Source organism: Podarcis bocagei (genome assembly GCF_964188305.1).
Source record: "Podarcis bocagei genome assembly, chromosome: 2".
Classification (NCBI taxonomy): Eukaryota; Metazoa; Chordata; class Lepidosauria; order Squamata; family Lacertidae; genus Podarcis; species Podarcis bocagei.
Genome location: NC_138126.1, coordinates 63,836,794 through 63,857,943, shown reverse-complemented (window position 1 = coordinate 63,857,943; position 21,150 = coordinate 63,836,794). Strand labels below are relative to the sequence as shown.

General features: G+C 44.4%; 2 protein-coding genes across 3 annotated transcripts in view; both read right to left on the bottom strand.

The window, feature by feature from the left end:
* RNF44 (ring finger protein 44) overlaps nucleotides 1-18,399 on the bottom strand; it is a 62,600-nt gene extending 44,201 nt beyond the window's left edge. For both annotated transcript variants that reach the window (XR_014005490.1, XM_081184959.1), the window contains exon 1: nucleotides 17,262-18,399. The gene's annotated coding sequence lies outside the window, so the exon portion shown is untranslated. The remainder of the gene's footprint in view (nucleotides 1-17,261) is intronic.
* Nucleotides 1-21,150, bottom strand: part of KIAA1191 — a 282,731-nt gene that overhangs the window by 124,249 nt on the left and 137,332 nt on the right. The window lies entirely within an intron of this gene.

The window sequence follows — 21,150 nt, the reverse complement described above, 5'->3', positions numbered from 1 at the left end:
TATATATTGAAAAACTTTGTACAGCAGAAAGCTTGTTGCTGTTGTAAGGGTCCCCCAAATCAAGAACAAAAATAAGTGATGTGTTTTATGTATTATACACTTTCCTATGGTCAGAAGATGGAAAACCATGTTTTGCATTGAGCAAATATGTTAATATGAGAACATAAGAAATTATAAAGTGCTCAGGGTAAAAAGGCTTTTAAAAAGCTGTATGTTGGTATAAAATGGTTAGTGTCAGGATAAAACATAACTGTGATACATTGGGTGCTATTCCACTATGTTTTACTTGGAGTAGAGCTATTGAAATTAATGAACTTAACTTATTCATGTTCGTTCATTTTAATGGGTGTACTCTGAACAAAAACCCATTATATTATACTAGACGCACAATAGGCCTGCAATCTCCTCTCTCTCTCTCTCTCTCTCTCTCTCTCTCTCTCTCTCTCACACACACACACACACACACACACACACACAATCACTGCATGTATTTTGGAAGTCACGCTGGTCAGCATTGAGTACTTCTGCCAAGTTACCTCTATGGCTTTTTTATAATGGTGCATCTCATGGAGAAACCAGTCACAATGTTAAATGTGTGTAGATCTGCTTTTAATTACAGTGGTACCTCGGGTTAAGTACTTAATTCGTTCCGGGGGTCCGTTCTTAACCTGAAACTGTTCTTAACCTGAAGCACCACTTTAGCTAATGGGGCCTCCCGCTGCCGCTGGAGCACAATTTCTGTTCTTATCCTGAAGCAAAGTTCTTAACCTGAAGCACTATTTCTGGGTTAGCGGAGTCTGTAACCTGAAGCGTATGTAACCTGAAGCGTATGTAACCCGAGGTACCACTGTATTTGTAGAGCGGTCACAGGGTGGGGATGTCCATCAGGACTGGGACTGCAATGCAAGGATGGGAAAGTCTTTAACTCTCCCCCCCCATCAGGTGCCACTGAAACTCATCCCATTATACAGTGAGGAAGATACCCATGAGAAAGCTCACACCTAGGGCCAAGAGCAGCTTCAGGGTCTCAGCCCTGGGAGATGAAGTGTTTAGCTCTCCTCCTTGTACCTCACAGTCTTCCAGCTCTGATCAGAGCCATTTACCTAATATTAAAAGGACAAAAACCAGGCACATTAAATGCTGCCACATATCCAGTGTAATGCCTAGCTTGGCCCTCAAAATTTTCCACCCAGCAATAGAGCATTCTGACTTACTTAACAAGTAGCAGTTTGAACTCGTTTTTGAAAAGTTCCTAACCCTACCACATCTTTTTATGTAACTGTGCGAAGGGGCCCAAGAAGGAAGAAGCCAGACGACAAGAGGTCATGGATGTGTTTCAGAGTTTGTGGTAATTTCCCCCTCATTAATTTCCTCTTAATTAAATGTGAATGCTGGTATGCAGCAAGATTTATAAGCGTAGAGGAGTTTTCAGTGTTCTTTTAGCATTTTCAAATAAACAAGTATGATCTGGTAAAATATGCCTTGGGCCATTCATGTGTACATCATTTCTTGCCTGTCTGGGAACCCTCCCCACTTTTATCCCCAAATTTACTGAGGGAATGTGGGGGAGAGGGGTGAAAAGAAAGCCTGTGGTAAGGACCATAGCCACCATTAGCCAGGGTGAGACAGCCCAACTCAGGCAGAATATTTGGGAGTTATAACAAAAGGGGGGGGCAGCAAATTGTCAATTCCTCTGGTTCGCAGCCAACAAAACTGTCCCATTCACACAAGGACATCCTGCAAATGGAACTTGGTTGGCTACAGCTCTTAATTTACTGCATTTTTATCACCATGAGGCATGCCGTTTGGGATTTTCTGCCTCAGGTATCAAAATGTCTTGGGCTGACTCCAGCTGTGTCAGGCAGCCACCAGCACTGCTGCTTCTAGTACAGACGGTCTAGCAACCTCCCACTATTCAAACAGCAGGCTGTAAACAATTTAAGCTTGCCCTCACTAATCCCCTTCTGCTGCCCAGGAGCCAGAGTCTTTGCCACCGCCTCCTCATTTTTTCAAAGCAAGGCTAAGTCTATGCCACAAGTACCAAAGGGCAGCGACAGTGTTGGGTTTTAAAGCCAACAGGGCTGGGGGACCATATTCAGCTCAAGGGGTGCATTCCCTTGCGTGGATAAGACCAGGGACAACAGCAGACAGAACAGTGGAAGCAGTGCCTTTGTACAGTAGGCGACCCTGCAGCCACATAAGAACCAGAAGTCTCTATACATACTTCAGTCTTTCATACAGGCAAGCAAGAGGGATCAAGAGTTCAAGGACACATTCCAACCAGGCAAAAGCATTCAAGAAGGATGTAGAGCAGGGCTGGAGAAGGGTATGGGGTGGGGGCAGAGAGAGATCCCTGGAGGGCCACATTCAGTCCCTGTGCCTGAGCTTCCCCATGCCTTCCTTTAGAATAAACTAGACACACATCCATATGAATTCTCTCTTTGTTGCAGGAGCAATGCTGCCATCAGAATCTGTAAAAATAGGAGGAAGGGGGGGGGGTTTGCCTTTGAGAAAACAAATGTGGCGCTGAGGTGTCTTAGCAACTAAGACATTCATTTTGTTCAACCAAAAAGGATTCTTCTTAGCAAAACAAGAAGGGAAGTCAAATCTAAGAAACGTACACCTAGTTGTTACAGAGGTGGTCAACTTCAGACAGCAGGTTGGAGCTTACATGGGTCAATTGGCTATTGGGGTCTGGGAAGCTCCCTGCATATGGAAAATTTGGTATCGGGAAGATGTCTCTCTCATCTAGGCAGCTCACAACTAGAAGTCTGAAATGGTACATACCAGACAGGTCTAGCACCTCTGTGAGAAATACAACAGTGCTGTAAGCAGGGTTGAAGCAGAATCTTAGGCATATATCCTACATACTCTACTTCCATTGTGTGCACTGAAGACAACCAGGAATCTCCAAAAGGGGTGTTGCCCCCCCTTAAAACTGCCATACAATATGATCAAATTTCCCCCCATGACCATTAAGAAATATGGAGAGGACGAGAGATCTCCCACAATCTCTATTTTTATCCTTGCTGCACTCCCCATAGGATGAATAGGCAAGATCTGTTAGCGGAGGGAGTTATTTAAATGTTATGCAATTGAGTGACTTCAAAAATTCAACAAAACATAGAAGCCGCAGTTGTCTCCCAACAGGAAAGATAACTGAAAATGCAAGATATACTTTTAAAAAGGGCGATTAATGTATTACTTTGCATGATTTGGAGAAGAGGAAGAGAAAGAAGACTTAGGAACATATTAGATGTCAGCTTCTGTCAGCTTCTTAAGAACAACCTAATTTCACTAGAACATGTAGACAGCATGTACCCTTCTACTTTGTGAGCTTTGGAAGAAGACAACCACTACTACTTAAAATGTATATAGCACTTTTCATAAGAATTTAAACTGTTTCACATCATTGTATTAATACTTGGAGCAGCTGGGTGAAAAAGGCCAGCGTTACTGCCCATATCTTACTAATGCAAGCCTTGGCTAAGGAAAGTGGCTTGCATCCTACACACAAGAAGATGCACGGAGATACTTAAACAAAAAAAAATTAATGCAGTAAGTTCCTGGTTATAATAGCTAATTAACATCATGAGCATTTCATCTCCAACACCACTCATGTGGTCTGTTGGTTTTGTAGAAAGTATTTCCATTTGTCTGATATGTTTTGATAACCACAACAGTGAATGGCTTGTGAGGAGAGTTCCCGCAGATTTGCTTTGTTTTATTTTTAGAAATGTTCTCCAAGAACATACACTGATAACAAGGAAACAGGTGGCCACATTCCACATAAAATGGGCTCAACTATGAATATAGTTCATAGTTCAGGCTTGGCACTAAACCATGATGTAACATTAAAACTCTCTCTTCCTTCAGTAGGGTCACAAAGGGTTCAGAAGCCTGTTTCAAACCAGAATTTGGATTTAGGTCCAAATCTTGAACTATGGTCAATCTTAACTGCTGTCAGTTGGAAAAAGCCTGCTTCTTAAACTATGGATTGACATTGGCTAAGGTAAGAGCATGGATAGGCAAACTAAGGCCCGGGAGCCGGATCCAGCCCAATCGCCTTCTAAATCAGGTCCGTGGACAGTCCAGGAATCAGCGTGTTTTTACATGAGTAGAATGTGTCATTTTATTTCAAATGCATCTCTGGGTTATTTGTGGGGCACAGGAATTTGTTCATTTCCCCCCCCCCCACCCAATATAGTCTGGCCCACCACATGGTCTGAGGGACAGTGGACCGGCCCCCTGCTGAAAAAGTTTGCTGACCCCCGGGTAAGATTAACCAACTTTGCCATGTTAAGATGACACTGCAAGCTCTGGAGAATCTAAATGGGAAGTACAAGTTTCTGAACTTGTCCTCATGGCAAAAGGAAGAGTATGCAAGTCCAAAGCTTGCCTAGACTCAGTGTCACCGCTTGCTGAGGATTCTCCTGAAGACCTTTGTTATGCCAACAGGCTCATGCAGCTGTTTACATTTTTTTCAGTAGCCAGTCATTTTAATGCCCATTTTACAGCGTTTCCCACTGTGTTTTATTGTACACCACCATGATATTTTGTATGTGTTGGCAGTATATAAATACTTTTGAAAATATAAATAAATACTAGGGACAGCAATGTTAACAGCACACCATGCAGCAAAAGTGGGTACCATGGATTTTTACCTAAATAACAATAATTACAGAGATATGGCCCGTTCCCTCTGAGCAACTTGAAAAAGATTGTCCCTAAAAGCTAGCGCTTAACTACAGAAGGGGTGAGACCCACTTGACGCTCACTACTGTCAGACCTAAGCAAGGTTGTCACCTGGCCAGTTTGAGACCTCGAGTCAGAGTATGGAAAGAATTGCAATGCTAGGGGCAGTACCTGCCATAGATGGAGGTGATACCAAGGTGTATGAACTACAGAAGTAACAACATTGAGACTATTTCTAAATATGTAAATGCCAGTACATAAGGACATGAGAAAATGCTTCAGAACCAACAGCCAGCTCACAAAGCTATTCATAGGAAAAGCTTTCAGTCATTATCATCTGTGAAGGAGCTGTAACACCTTCGTTTTTTGCAGACACCTTTTCACCTATCACAAAAAAGAACCAAACTCACTTTTGTACCCCAATATGCTTAAACATGACTGTTAAACAGACTTATTATTTCATTCATGCTATTGTACAAAAGTGTATTCTAAGTAGCTTACAAAACAAAGACTGATATATCTAGATTAAATACAAAAGCCTGAAAAACACTAAAGTACAAAATCAGCTATTAACAACTAAGGCATTAAATAACAAAAGACAGACAGCAAACTTCAGATAGTCTGGATCCTGGTGATGTGATAACTGGGCAAAATGCACATTTTGGATGGGGTCTTGCTCTTTCCTGAAAGAGCAGGTTTCTGGGTGCTCCCAAATCCACCTTTTCTTCTAGAGGTCAAGCTGACCTCAGTAACTAGGAGTGCCTTTTATCACCTTTGATTGATAAAACAGCTATGGCCATTTCTGGACCATGGCAGCCTAGCACTGTCATCCATGCACTGATAACCTCCTGGCTGGATTACTGCAATGCACTGTGTGTGGGGCAGCCTTTGAGGTTGGTCCAGAAGCTGCAGCTGGTACAAAATGCAGCAGCTTGACTGTTCACAAGAGGTTGTCACCATATTACCCAACTCTTGAAAGATTTGCACAGGCTGCTAATTAGCTTCTGGGTCAAGTTCAAGGTGTTGGTTTTGATGTACAAAGCCCTACACAGCCTAGGACCAAGATACCTGAAAGATCATCTCACCACTTGTGTGCCCAATAGATCACTGCGCTCTGCAAGCAGGAGCCTCCTGCAGATACCATCTTATCAAGAGGTCCATTCTGCATAATATAGGATTATTATGCCTTTCGTTTTGTGGCACCTTCCCTTTGGACTTCCCTCCCCTTGAGGAATATGATACAATAACAATCTCTGTTGCCTTTTTCTAGTGCCTACTGAAGACCTTCCTCTTGCAACAAATCTTTTAAACCAAGATCTTCCCCAGTCTTCATCTGTACTGGAATAGTTTGGATTCCTTTGGGAGAATGGTTGGGATATAACAACATAAATAAATAAAATAACCCCAGAAAATTGCATACAGCAATCGGTTTACAAAGCTAGAGTACATACTCAGCCTCTCTTAACAAAAAACACAACTAGTCTACACACAGCAATGGGAACTCTCCTTATGTCCTTTTATGCCACATTCATGTTTTTTGGGCTCATCACAGTATCGGTGTGGTTTAAACTTGGTCCCAAATTCAGTACTATTTGTGTCCGCAGAAGTTTTGGGGTGATCATACTGCTTAGTTTCCAATTGGAAAGCTTCCTGCTGAATTCCTATAATTTTTCATACCACAGATGTTTCAGGGTTGGGTGGCTTTTTGGGGGTGGAGAGTGGTTATCCACCCTCTCTCTATAGCAGTATAGCTCAATAAGTGTTCCCCTTCCAGATGCCAATAATGTGTAACATTAGGGAAACATCACAGAATAAAGTTGAACAATGTATGGACAGTCTAGTATAAACCTACAGTTAAAGCACTATTGTTGCACAATACGCCCTCAAAAAAACCACCAAACCCAGAGTGCCAGACAAGCAGATTTTTCTTAAGAGGATAAGAAGTGCCTTGCTAGATCAAATCAAGGTCTACCTAGACTAGCATTCTTTGCAAGCATCCTGGCAATCAGGCACTAGCTGATCCACCAAAGGAAACCAGATCCATCTTCCATGCCAATCAAAGAATTGTAGAGTTGGAAGGGACCCTAAGGATCATCGAGTCCAGGCATGGCCAAACTTGGCACTCCAGATATTTTGGGATTACAACTCCCATCATCCCTAGCTAACAGGACCAGTGGTCAGGGATGATGAGAATTGTAGTCCCAGAACATCTGGAGAGCCAAGTTTGGCCATGCCTGATCTAGTCTAACCCCCTGCAATGCATTCTCTGACCAACTGAGCTATCCAGCATCCTAATATATCTCAGTTTTCAGGAATCCACTGTTAACGAACTGAGCAGACTCCCCTCTTCCCATAGCAATTATACAAACACTCTGTAAAGCAAGAATATGCATCTCAGTTTCCTCAGACGCTAGAAACAGAAGTCACTCGGTTCCTACTTTCCCTGAACACAACCTCCTTAGGAGACCATCTGCTGCTGCAGACATGTGCCACTTCCCATGACCCAGGTATAAGGCCAGTTCAGCAAAAGGATTAGACTGCTTGGATTCCATCAGCATTTCTTAAGAATTCTCTGATCTAACATGGATTGTATTTAAGCTCTGAGTTCACAGAGGAAATGTTCAGCCAAATCTCTCCCTTACTTCGGCAAGAAAACAATTTATACCAGAACCTCTCCATGGTCAAAAATATTTTATAGGTCCTAATTAAATGCAGGTGGTGTTTTTGCCCTCAAACATGGAGGTCTCCTCCTCCTGTTCCTATGTGTCATGCAAGTCAACATTTATCCAATGCATTTTATTGCTTGATAATAAACAAACAAACAAATAATAATAATCATTTATTATTTATACCCCACCCATCTGGCTGGGCTTCCCCAGGCACTCTGGGCAGCTTCCAACAAAATATTAAAAGACAGTAATCCATCAAACATTAAAAGCTTTCCTAAACAGGGCTGCCTTCAGATGTCTTCTAAAAGTCTGGTAGTTGTTGTTCTCTTTGACATCTGGTGGGAGGGCGTTGCACAGGGTGGGTGCCACTACCAAGAAGGCCCTCTGCCTGGTTCCCTGTAACCTGGCTTCTGGCAGTGAGGGAACCGCCAGAAGGCCCTCGGCGCTGGACCTCAGTGTCCGGGTAGAACAATGGGGGTGGAGACGCTCCTTCAGGTATACTGGACCAAGGCCATTTAGGGCTTTAAATGTCTTTGAATTGTGCTTGGAAATGCTTGAAGACTTAGCAAGTCACTACATAGTGTGGGGACTATAAAAGGAAAACCAATCCTCGGGTTTTACATTAGAAGGACCTTCCAATAAATAACCTAGATGCTTTGTGGCAAGCAGAGTCCTTAAAGGAATACAGAAGAGGTACCCCAAGTTGGGCTGCATAAATTTTGTGCAGGCACAGGGAAACCTATGTGATACAGAGCACAAAATTCCAGCTTTTTAAAAAATAGGTAAGTCAAAAGACAAACCTTGGGGACGGCAAGGATAGATTTGAAAAGGAGGTGGGAAAACCTAGCGTAAGAACAATTGAGAAGTTGATTGCTAGTTCCCTGTTCAAAACACATCTTAATCAGTAAATGTAACAAGCAACGAAAGTTTATATGCCCCTGAACCCTATTATCATGTATCCCCATGACTGGGAGACTAAGCTCTTCAAGACTGACAGTGATTTGCTCCAATCAAAAATGTTCTTGCACAACTTGCATTAATTGTGTGATGACTACAGATGACAATTACAAATAAGGAAGTGAGGGGAGGGGGTCCCATAAGCATTGGGTAGCTTCAAAGCATTCTCCTGGAGGTTTGGGTAAGTTCTAACTTGACATTTCTGCATGCCACTTCAGTCTCCCATGAACAGGAGAAATGGGACAAATTAAACAAAATATAATGTAAATGCGCTCAATATTATTTTCCTTATGCAGCTTGCAGGGTTTGGGCCTTTTCTACATGAAATCTGGGAAACCTTGCCACATAATTATTATTTTTTTAAGTGCACACAGCCTTCACATTTAAAAAGGAGAAAAGTGTAAACATTTATCCTGGAACTCTTGCAGTTCACTAGTTTAATAGAGGATCCTGCCTATGCCAAGTAGTTCTTATTCCAGCAAAGCAGTGGGATGTATCAGAATAACTAAGGAAATAAGAAAACTGCCTTTCATTAGTCAAGGCCCAGTGCAAACAGGGTGGCATCTGCTGATGTTATCTGCCAAGCACATGGGCTCACGGTAGCCAGCATATCTCAACAGCAACCATCCACGTTTCTAGGCTTCTTTAACCATCCCACACTCATCGCTCTTCCAACGGGTTCATAAAATGGGGCTAATCGAATCTCTCTTAAAAACTCCCTTCCACTTAATACCAAGAAATCCACCGTCTCATCCTGCACTGCACCCTCCTCTCTCGTTAGCAAGGCTTTGGGCTTTACTGCCCAATCAATTCCCTGCAGTGGGGCAGCATCTGTCACAGGCAAAGGGAACAAGGCAGCCTCAGGGAGCAAGCATTGCCCCTGCACTAGCCTCAGATCCTCCTCCCCTCCCCTGCTCTTGTTTGTTATTACACGTTGCCTGAAAATGGGAGCCATAAACCATGTCGTTCAGCAGCAGCTGCTGAAGGGAGCGTCACTTCTACCGCCGTTTTTTACAAGCCAGATTTAGTGCCCAATGAAAGGGGAGACTGTGCCATTTATCTTTTTATCAGACTTCAGCATTAAAGGGGTGGGGAATACCAAAGCAACAAGCTCCACCACCACCACCTCCTCGGCTAACCCCCTCCCCAGATCAGCCACTGACAGCCTAATGCCCGCCAGACGTTATGGACTACAGCCATGCTGGCTGGGGCTAACGCAAGTTGGGATTCCAAAACATTTAGAGAGCACCAGTTTGGCAAATGCTGTAATTGATGAATGATGAATGGGGTCATAAGCTATACATGGAATGGTGCATGGGGGTGAACCGTGAATCCAGACACTTCCTCCAATTGCATCCGGAATATTTAAATGTGAACTCTAAATATGCCACACCCCATCACTTTTCTATAGGTGGCTGGAGGGGTCATATGAGTATGGTCTGCTCACATGAACTCAAGTTCATATGGCAAGGTTTGTGCACAGTGGAGTGGGTATATAAGCCAAAGGCTCACTCCCCTCCAAGCCCCATCTCATGTATAAGTTACCGTATTTTTCGCTCTATAAGACACACATCAGACTATAAGACGCACCTAGTTTTTGGAGGAGGAAAACAAGAGGAAAAAAATTCTGAATCTCAGAAGCCAGAACAACAAGAGGGATCACTGCTTTCGCTGTGCAGCGATCCCTCTTGTTGTTCTGGCTTATGGGATAGCTGCGCAGCCTGCATTTGCTCCATAAGACGCGCACACATTTCCGCTTACTTTTTAGGAGGAGAAAAAGTGAGTCTTATAGAGCAATAAATACGGCATAGCCAGGCCATCTGTAACCCAACGCCAACATGGACTATCAATACAGTTGCTCAGAAGCTACAATACTAGTCTGCTCTTCTCATAGGAACAGTGGGATACAAATGTAGCAAATAAATTAAGTTTAACCAGCCTTCCCAGACCTGGTGTCCTTCAGATATTTTGTACTACAGCTCCCATAATCCTGGACCACTGGCCACAGGTGACTGAGGCTGATGAGACTTGTAGCCCAAAACTAAAGAGCACCAGGTGGGAAAAGACTGATCTACCTAATAGCGTAATATATTAAGGCTCTTTCTCCCACATCCTTTGTAGTCAGACACCTAGCAGCAAGGGGCTTCTCCAAACACTTGTATTATTAGCCCTCACTCCCGTTGAGAAAGCACTTTCCTTTGACAAGTGCATATACCACACCTTCGCCCAGGTAATTTAAATAAGGCCAGAGCACAAAGGCTATTGTTGGCTACCTTCACATGCTCCCAAACTGCTGGAAAGCCAAACCTGGAGGGGCACAGCAAATGCAGCTAAGGAACAAACTGTGCCTGACTATTGGGAAAGAAGGGACAATAAAGTTGACATCATGGTACACAGCAACTAGCACTAGATGGGAGGATAGGAAGGGAAGAAGGGAGTGCAGCGTAGGGGACAGTTTTCCTGGCACTTAAACTCACTGACACAGCATTGCTGTGGGCATGCAAATAAGGCTTAGGAGAGCTAGGCCCATGGGGACTGGGTGCACATCCTGTACAGGATGTGATGTGTACATGCTGTACTGGCACATGCCAAATGAAGGGGAGAAACTCAAGATGAATGCACACTCACCTGCCAGTTCAAACCAGCCTTCTAGACAGGCAGAGAAAATACTGAGTGCATTTGCACAGACTATCTGAAATATTGACCACCTTGCAGAGTGCTGACATGACAAGTGTGCTAGCTTCTTTCCATATTGTGCCACATTTGTTGTGCATGACAAAGTTCAGAAGGGACGTGGTCTCTCTCGGGACAGAAGAGGATGAAGAAGCTATGGTCCCTCCAGAGATTGTTGGACTCCCATCAGCCTCAGCCCGAATGGTCAGTGGCCAAGGATTATGGACCTGGAGTCCAACAACCTCAGGAGAATCAAAGGTTGACCATCCCTGTGCCATAACCACTAAGCACTCTCCACAGCCAGCATTGTGGGTAGAGGCTGAGGGTGGCATACAAGGGGCCCATATGGCTGCCAACACTGAAAGGATGCAGTCTATCATGAAAACAACAAAAGCCACAGCTGTGCTGTTAAGAAGGAGCATTTCTGAAATATCCCTATCAAGCCGGTGCAACAGGAGGCTCAGCTCTGTTTGGCATTTCCTCCAAGAGGTCTCCTGTTAGGCTGTGCAGTAAAGTTCTCACAGCTCTTTCCATTCACTGCCTCTCCCATCAGGACTGGCAACAGAGATGAGAATTGCAGGCAATTCTATCAGGTGTCTCCTGGGAACTACGGTAAGCAACCTACTATCTTGAACCAGGCTGAAGCAAATCATTCCCCATTCAGTTACCGTGCCAGCAGTCACCCCACAGTTGTTCTAAATCATGCCTGGATTTTCCCTGTCCATTCCACAACCTCTCCGGCAAAATTGAACTTCATATCTGTTTCTTCCAACAAAGGCTTCCTTAAGGCTTTCCACAACTTCGGAAGACTGGTAGACACATATACACTTTTAAAGACCAACAACTTTATTGTGGTATAAACTTCTGTGGGCTGCAGTCCACTTCATTCAATGCATAAAGTTTTCTTTTTAAGGAGACAGAAAAATAAGAATTACTTCTTAAGCTAAAAACCAGGAGCAAACCATAACAGAAGGTCCAGATTCCGACTTTGATGGGCGGCATCCTGAAATCAAGCGGCCAAAGATGACATATAATAAAGCTCAGGGAGAGGCAGTGGGTGCTATTTGTATTTTAGCTTCTGCTATGAACCCAGGCTTATTATTTTAATTGTGATGTGCCTAATTACCCACATAGCACTACAAAGCCACCAGAACCCAGAACACTCACCCTCTGACAAAGTGCAGAGCTGCAGCTGCTTTTCCTATTTTGCTTGACTGGCAGTGGGGTCAGATGACAAAACATTTCTTCCTAAGTTCTCTGTTACAGTAGTGTAAAGCACATTTGCACTAAGGTACTTGAGAGCAAAGCATAAATCTATTCCTCATCTCCACCTAGAGAGCCATAAAGGTATTGCTTGCCAACGGTCAGTACATTCTGGGATGGATCTAGGGCCATGGCCAATCATTTGCTCCACGATATGGGGGTAACCGGCTGGTTTGTTACCCCATGGCAATGAACAGTGGCAGCACATTGCTCTCATGTCATTTGATTGCTAGTCAGGAAAAAGCAGCATCTCTGTTGAGCAAAGGCAATTGCCAAGTTGCCGTGGGGCAACAGATTCCCACTGTGTTATGCAATAGAGCAATAGGGCTAGCCTTAGAAGGGGATGAATTCCTCAGGTAAGGTCCCCATACTTTGTGGGCGTTACCTTAGCCTGGTATGTTGTGAGTGGGAAAGAATTCAGAACGTGGTGGGTGTTGTGGGAGGGAGGTAGAATGCCATACAGACAGGTACAAAATATGAGCTGCTCTATGGTAAGGATTTTCCCAGTAGTGATGTATGGAAGTGAGAGCTGGACCATAAAGAAGGCTGATCGCCGAAGAATTGATGCTTTTGAATTATGGTGCTGGAGGAGACTCTTGAGAGTCCCATGGACTGCAAGAAGATAAAACCTTCCATTCTTAAGGAAATCGGCCCTGAGTGCTCACTGGAAGGACAGATCCTGAAGCTGAGACTCCAATACTTTGGCCACCTCATGAGAAGAGAAGACTCCCTGGAAAAGACCCTGATGTTGGGATAGATGGAGGGCACAAGGAGAAGGGGACAACAGAGGATGAGATGGTTGGATAGTGTTCTCAAAGCTACCAGCATGAGTTTGACCAAACTGTGGGAGGCAGTGGAAGATAGGAGTGCCTGGTGTGCTCTGGTCCATGGGGTCACGAAGAGTCGGACACGACTAAACAACAACAACATGGTACAGATGGAAGGGCCATCAATCAACAGATGCCAACAGATACACCAAGCAACTCCTGGTCCACGTTCCAGGCCATAACTTGACTGCTCATGTATTTTCACGGAAATAAATGTAGAATTAGTACTTCAAACAACAGATTCTACATCATGTATATCCCTGAAGAGTTATGATATAGGACTTGCTAATATAAACCAGGTATTGTTAGACTACCACTTGTCTCAGCCTCAGGCAGCATGACCTATATAATCAGGGATGGTGGGAGTTACAAGCCCCATTCTTGATCTAAACAAACAACAATAGGCTCAAGATAGGAAACCTTTTAGCACTTTCTTATGATCTGTATCTTTAGTATCAAAGGGTGGATAAGAGGGGGAGGAAAGGACTGAGTGTAGGCATTTGACATTTTCTTGATGCTGACAAAACTTCTTGCAATGCACTTAGCTAAATCTAGAACAGTTTGTGTGGTACTGTTTGTGTGGAAAGTCTGTTTGCTGGCCTACCTTCTGCACTGTGTGTGGTCACTTAGGAAATTTATAAGATCAAGCAAGCCCCAAAATATAGACTTGGCCTTTTGTATGTGCAAGTAAGACCAAAGTCATTATTATGTCAAGACCTCTCTATCACACAGCTAGTTTTCAAGGCAGGATTTTTTAATACACATGATTCAGAGCTGCCCTCTATGCAGTCATTTCATCTAAGAGTTGCTTATTTTTAAAAGAATTTTTTTTCAAAATATTTGTTCAAGCATCAAAAGCATCTTATTTACAGATCACTTCCTAGCCAAAATTCTTGAAACTGTTGATAACATGCTACCATGTCAAACCACAATCATTAAAGAGTAAAATCCAACAAAAGAGATATGATTATTATTATTATTTTCCTTTAGAAGTGCAACAACTGATACTAACTCAGGATGAGACCCAGCCAGGCAAACATTCTCTGGAAAAAATATTATTGTTGTTGTTGCATGTTTTGCATAGTACTATGCCAGCTCTATAGCAGTATTTTGCTGTTCAACTTGTTTTATTTATTTAAAAGTTTATATATCCTGCCTCTTTTTCTAAACAAAGCGAACACGCAGCAACAACCAGAATGGCTAGCAAACATAAAACAATGAAAGCACTCAACAACCATCACAGTGGCCCACAAACCCAATTTGCCAAACCCCCCAAAAGTCTTGATAGAAAAGGCTGGTTTTCACTAATGTCAAAAGCACAGCCATTAATAAGCCAGACATTCCCCATCCCTACAGAAGACATTGCCCAACAAAGGTGCCACAACAGGTTAAGACACTACCAAACTAAAGGAGGGTGTTTATTTGGGGGGTGAAAGCCACACATTTATCTAAGCATGTGAGGAGATGCACACAGGAAAAGCCAATCCTTAACATTTTTGGGGGAAAGCACAAATCAAAACCAATTTACTTCTCTTTTGTAGATTTACCTATGTGCTCACTTTGTCACTGAGATATATGAAGTGGAATAAGACTAAGTGAGCTCTGACCCACAAAAGACTTGCGTCACAATAAGTTTGTTAGTCTTTATGATGTCTCAGGAGTCTCTGTTCATTTTGCTGCAATGGATTAACCCAGCTACTCCTCTGCAAATTCTCGTAAAATATGGCAAGGACTCACTGCTGCCAAATGATGCACAACCGAACAACAGAGAAATATTGAACAAACCACTTTACTGTCACGAGGGGAATTTCAACCAGTATGCCTTTGGCTTTTCCACAGCATGCTCAACTTTCTATCTAGTACAGGGATGGGGAACCTGCAGCCCTCCAGGTGTTGCTGGACTACAGTTTCCTGACCATTGGTCCCTGATGGCGGGACTGGTGGGAGCTGCAGTCCAACAACATATGGAGGGGCACAGATTAGCCACCCAATTCTAGGATGCCCAGTCCTCCATTAGTATCTTGCCACTAGTCTTCTTGTGTCATATCAAAACTTACACAGTTCTACTATTCCCATTTTTATCTCTTCCATATTTTCTCAGAGCCTGACACAAGTCACCGTACGAGGTGGGGGGTGGGGAACAAAGTACAGAATTGGAATTGGGGATCCTCTTTCCTAAAACACAGCAATGATAACCGTCTTTGTAATTGCAACGTATGATTCTGTGCCAACCAACTCCTTGGTGATTTATTCATGGGGGGGGGGGGCCTGCAATTGCTAGTCACATTCTGCTCCTTTTTTTTTTTCATGCATGCATGCATGCACAGTTTATTTTTTTAAAAAGCCACAGAGAGCAGTGCTATATATATTCGAAAAATAATAACAAGAACATCAAATGAGAGATTTTGGTACAGCCTCCTGATTATGCACCTGAGCTGCTCTGTACCATTTTCCTGTTACATTGGCTTCAGTATAGGAGTGAAGAGCTGAGATACTTATTTAAGGATAGGACTTTGCCAAAGCCATTACTGCTGCTTTCACTGGGAGAAATAGTGGGTTAAAGAGCCCAGCACCTGGTATACTAGTGAATCAGTGAGCAAGGCCAATGTTGCTGACCCTTCAGCCCTTGCTCAGTTGAAAATATGGCCCCCATTAAAAAAAACAAAACAGTTGCCAACCAGGAATCTATAAAATACAACAGCAACCACCTTGAACTACAAATCCCATCATGCAACAGCTCTCGCTCTTTGCCAGAAGAATAGAATACAGTATGAGATTCTGTTAACTTGTGCCTTCATGTTAAGAAGAAAAGCTACATCTTATATGATGCAGTACAGAAGGAAGGCATTTGCACGTTTGCCAGTATCCAAGAGGAAAAGGGGGTGGGGAGGCAGAGCCAAACGTTTCTCAAAGTCCAGAAGAGACTTCATTGCATCAGTTCATTAGTGTTAACATAGACAAAGGTACCAAATGCGCACAGCCCTGACCTCATAAGTCACTCTAACAGCGTATAAATAAATGAAAGACGTGTCTGTAAGGGAGTCCTTGCCTGCGGTGTTTTACAATCTACTACACACACATACAGGGTGGTGGTGTACAAAAACTTTACTGGCACCGATTCCCACCCCCTGCCCAACCCCAGTAGTCACGCCAAGAGTTCACACTTACTGAAAAGCCTTCTAAGTGATCCCAATGAGATCTGCAGCCAGGAGCCAAGCAATGCATTGCGTTAAATCGGTAAAATGGGTGGTGGTGGGAATTTCACAGTGGCGGTCCATGCCACGCCCAACACAACAGGCCCCTTGAGTGCGCTTGACATTACTGGGTCGCCCAACACCATATCCAGGCGCGACTAATCGCCCCTCCTCCGTCGCCCAAATGACCAAGGTAGGTCTCCGCCGCCACTCTAGGCCCCGGCGCAACTCCAGGCGGTCCCTACGCCCTCCCTAAACACAACAGCCCTTCCGCTAGGCAGCCACGACGTTCCCGCTGCTCCCCCGGCCTAGACGCTGCAACAAGCAACAGCCTCTCCTGCAGCCAGGGGATCTGCAAAGGACATCTCCAGGGATCCTAAGTAATCGGCCAATGCATGCGTTCGGAGGGGGGTGGAGGTGGAAAGGGAAGGCGACGACACAGCCCCATAATTCTCTCGCTGTATGTCCCGATCCGTCCCCCCAGAACAAAGGAGCCTGCTGCCGCTCCGGCTCCCTAGCAGCCTACGCTGCACAATACTCAAGCGCCAGAGGCAAGCCGCCCCGGGAATGAGAGAACGCCCTCCTCTCTTCGCCCCCCCAACAAGCCCCCGCGGAAAGGCACTGCTCCCTACATCACCCCTGCAAGCGGGACCCGCCCTTCAGGCCCCGATCGCCGGGGTAAGAGCGCCCGGGGCTCCCGATCCGGTTCTGCCTACGGCTCGGCTCTCCCGCTTCCACACCCCCGGTTACAAGAAGAGAGAGAGCGCGCGTTCACACGCACACACCGGCTCCGTCCATTCAGCCGCTCCCCGGTGCAAGCGGCTCCTGCAGTTACCTCCGCTTCCTCCCGCAGCCTCCGCCTCCCAGCTGCCTCATCCCCGGCCAGCCGCCTGCCTCTCCCGGCGAGGATTGCGAAAGAAGCCCGCGAATCACCGCCGGCCTTGCAGGTGCAGAGCGCCCGCCCCGCTTGACCGCCCGCTTACCTGACGGCACCCGAGCCTCCTCTCCCCCGCCGCCGGCTCAGCCACCTCGCATAGCCGGGCGCTGGGAGCCCCGCGGGCTCAGTCCTCCTCCTCGGAGGTCCCGGCTCGGGCCCGTCCTCACGGATCCGCCTCCTGCTCGCCACCGCGCGCCTCGGCTTCCCAGCCCCTTCCCCCCAGACAGCTCCCCCGATGGAACCGGCCGCTGTGCTCAGCTCGTCGAAGAGGAGGAGGAGGAGGAGGAGAAGAAGCGGCAGCGAGGGCAGCAGCAGCAGCAGCAGCCTCCCCCTCCCGAGGAAGTGGGCTCGTCCGCAGCGGTCTCCATCTGCACCTACGGGCAAGGGAGAGGGAGAGAAGCTCGGGTAGAAGACCGTATTGCTCCTAAAAGCCTCGGTCCCTCGGCGCCTCCGGAGGGCTTCCGACGGCTGCGCCCGTAATGAGCCAAAAGCACGCGCCTCTCGATCTGCGGGAGTGGAGGGATTGCTCACTGGGCACCGGCGGGAATGCTATGGAACGCGCCGGAAAAGGAGACGGCCGTGGAGAGCAGGAGAAGTCTCGAAAGCGCCGGCGGGCGGGAGAGAGCGCCTTTCAAGGCCGCTTCGCTCTGCTCTCTCGCGGGCAGGCTCGTGCAATTGCTCTCGGTGAAATGGGCCTGAGAAAGGCGCCATAGCCCTCGCCTCTCCGTTTAGGGTTCTTCCAGGACGGACTGTCCCGCTTAGGCGTTTAAGGGGAGCGTTCCCAGCAGCCATTTACCGGGCTCAAATGCAGCCATTAATAACACACCACCGCCTGCTTGCTGGTGCGCTAGGTATTAAAGGCACAAAAAAGCGGGGGGCGGAGAGAAGTACATTGAAAAGTTGGCTGCCCTGCCCTCAGCGGGGCAGAATTCAAGGGGTTCCTCCTGGCTAATTGTGAAAAACCTCTGAGGAGAACCTCCTCTGCAGCTGCCCACCCGCCCAATTCCAGGCCTTTGGGACTTGGTGACTTCGGCTGTGGGAGTGACTTCTGCCCCCCCCCCCCCGTTTCCTCATTGGAACCTCCAAATAAGCGAATGGAATAATACATAGACGGGCTATGTGATGTGTGAATGTGCATGCACAAGATTCCCTTTTACCTTTTTTCGAAAGGAGTTGCCCAATGAGGATTTCACCTCATTAGTCTTTGGTTTTATTTTATTTTTTTATAAATATTTATTAAAGTTTTCACAGTATTACATAATGAAAAAGAAAAAAGAAAAAGTACAAAATAAAAAACAGTTAAAAATAATTCCATCTTTTCGTCACTTATCTTTCATTTACTTGTTTCCCGGACCTCCTCATACCTCCCTTTTTTGTATTCCAGTTCAATTTATTAGTTCAGCAATTCCTTTCCCTCCTTATTATCCTGCTCTTTAATCTTAATATATTGTAGCATTAAATTTTTACCTATTAAAAATCCAATTTTTCCATATTATTTTATACCATTACAGCTAGAAACCACTTAACTTCAATCAAACATCATTCTAACATTCATTAATTTTGCAGTATTTCTGTAAATAGTCTTTAAATTTCTTCCAATCTTCTTCCACCGACTCTTCTCCCTGGTCTCAGATTCTGCCAGTCATTTCCGCCAATTCCATGTAGTCCATCATTTTCATCTGCCATTCTTCCAGAGTGGGTAAGTCTTGTGTCTTCCAATACTTTGCAATAAGTATTCTTGCTGCTGTTGTAGCATACATAAAGAAAGTTCTGTCCTTCTTTAACACCGATTGGCTGACTATGCCCAGGAGAAAGGCCTCTGGTTTCTTCAAGAAGGTATATTTAAATACCTTTTTCAATTCATTATATATCATCTCCCAGAAAGCCTTAATCCTTGGGCACGTCCACCAAAGGTGAAAGAATGTACCTTCAGTTTCTTTACATTTCCAACATTTGTTATCGGGCAAATGGTAGATTTTTGCAAGCTTGACTGGGGTTATGTACCACCTGTATATCATTTTCATAATATTCTCTCTTAAGGCATTGCATGCCGTAAATTTCATACCTGTGGTCCATAACTGTTCCCAGTCAGCCATCATTATGTTATGTCCAACGTCTTGTGCCCATTTAATCAGATTTCACCGTTTCATCCTGAGTATTCCATTTCAACAGCAAGTTATACATCTTTGACAAAGTCTTAGCTTTGGGTTCTAACAATTCTGTTTCTAATTTTGATTTTTCCACCTGGAAGCCGATTTTCTTATCCAAATTGTATGCCTCCATTATCTGATAATGAAGCCAATCACGCACTTTGTTTTTTAGTTTTTAAAAACTCTGCAATTTCAATCTATCTCCATCTTGTTCCAAAATTTCCCAATATTTCGGCCATTTGACCTCCATATTGAGCTTTTTCAGAGCTTTCGCTTCGAATGGTGACAGCCACCTTGGGGTTTTATTTTCCAATAAGTCCTTGTATCTTATCCAAACATTAAACAATGCTTTCCTGACAATATGGTTTTTAAATGCTTTATGCGCTTCATCATTTTCATATATTGCACTTGATATAATTTTATTTCTCTCAAAATCTCTTGAGACTTTGGTTTTGCTCTCAATTTTTTTCCATTTTCCTTTATTTTCTCCAAAATTTTATCCTTCTCATTTTGGATTCTCTTCTTTAATGCATTCTGTTGTATCAGGAACCCTCTCATAACCGCTTTACTTGCGTCCCAGATTACTCTTTTTTCCACATTGGTGTTCATATTTATCTCAAAATAGTCTCTCAAGGTTTTTTGGGCCTTCTTAAGGACTTCTTCATATCCGAATAAGGTGTCATTCATCCTCCATCTAAAGGAGCCAGTTGGTATTAGTTTCATTTCCATCTTAACAGCATTATGGTCGGAGCAGGTTTTTGGGCAGATTTCCACTTTTCTTGTCTTTGGTGCCATTCCTCTAGTTACCCATATTTGGTCAATTCTTGTCCATGTCATATTGGCTTCAGAAAAGAAGGTTCCTTCTTTAGCCATGGGGTTCTTTGTTCTCCAAATATCAACTAAGTCCAAGTTGTCTGTCATCTCAAAGAAAGTTTTCAGTAGTCTACCATCCTTAGTGACTACCTGTCTTTGTGCCTTGTCCATATGTGTAGATACCACTCCATTCATGTCTCCCATCAAAATCACATTATAATCCAGATAGTCCATCAGGGTCTCATGCAACTTTTAAAAAAAATCAGATTTCCCCTCATTTGGTGCATAAATTCCTACTATCAAAATTTTTTCTCCTTGTATTTGAATTTCAATTGCCACAAATCTTCCTTGGTCAACTTTAAAGATAAATTTCGGTAATAATCTGTCCTTTGCATAAATCACAACCCCTCTTTTTTTAACCTTGTCCGGTGAAATGAACTCCTGACCAAGTCTTTTATTAATCAATAGTTTCCTGTGTAACCTTGTTATATGTGTTTCTTGTAAACAAATCAAGTCCAATTGTTCCTTTTTTAATAAATGAAACACAGATCTCCTTTTCTGAGGGGAGTTCAAACCATTACAATTCCAACTTAATAGTTGCAGAGCCATGATGTAGTTACTTTACTTCTCCTCCAACTGCACCCAGTGCCTGTTCCTGTTCTGTCGGTGGTATCACCTTCTTCAGGTGGTCTTTTAGTTCCGGAGGTAAATCTGGTACAGTTTCACTTACAAGTGCTCTTAGCTCTCCTGTAACTTTATTCTGCAGGTCTTCTCCGTAGTCTCTCCAAAATTTATCTTTGTCGTCTTCTGATCTTATTTTTATCTTCTTCCCTTTATAACTGAAGGATAGGCCTTGGGGGAATTCCCACCCAAAAATGATTCCGTTGCTTCTCAACAGGGCAACCAAATCTCTATAATTGGACCTAAGGTCCAAAAGATGTTTCGGAATATCCTTAAATATTTCCACTTTTG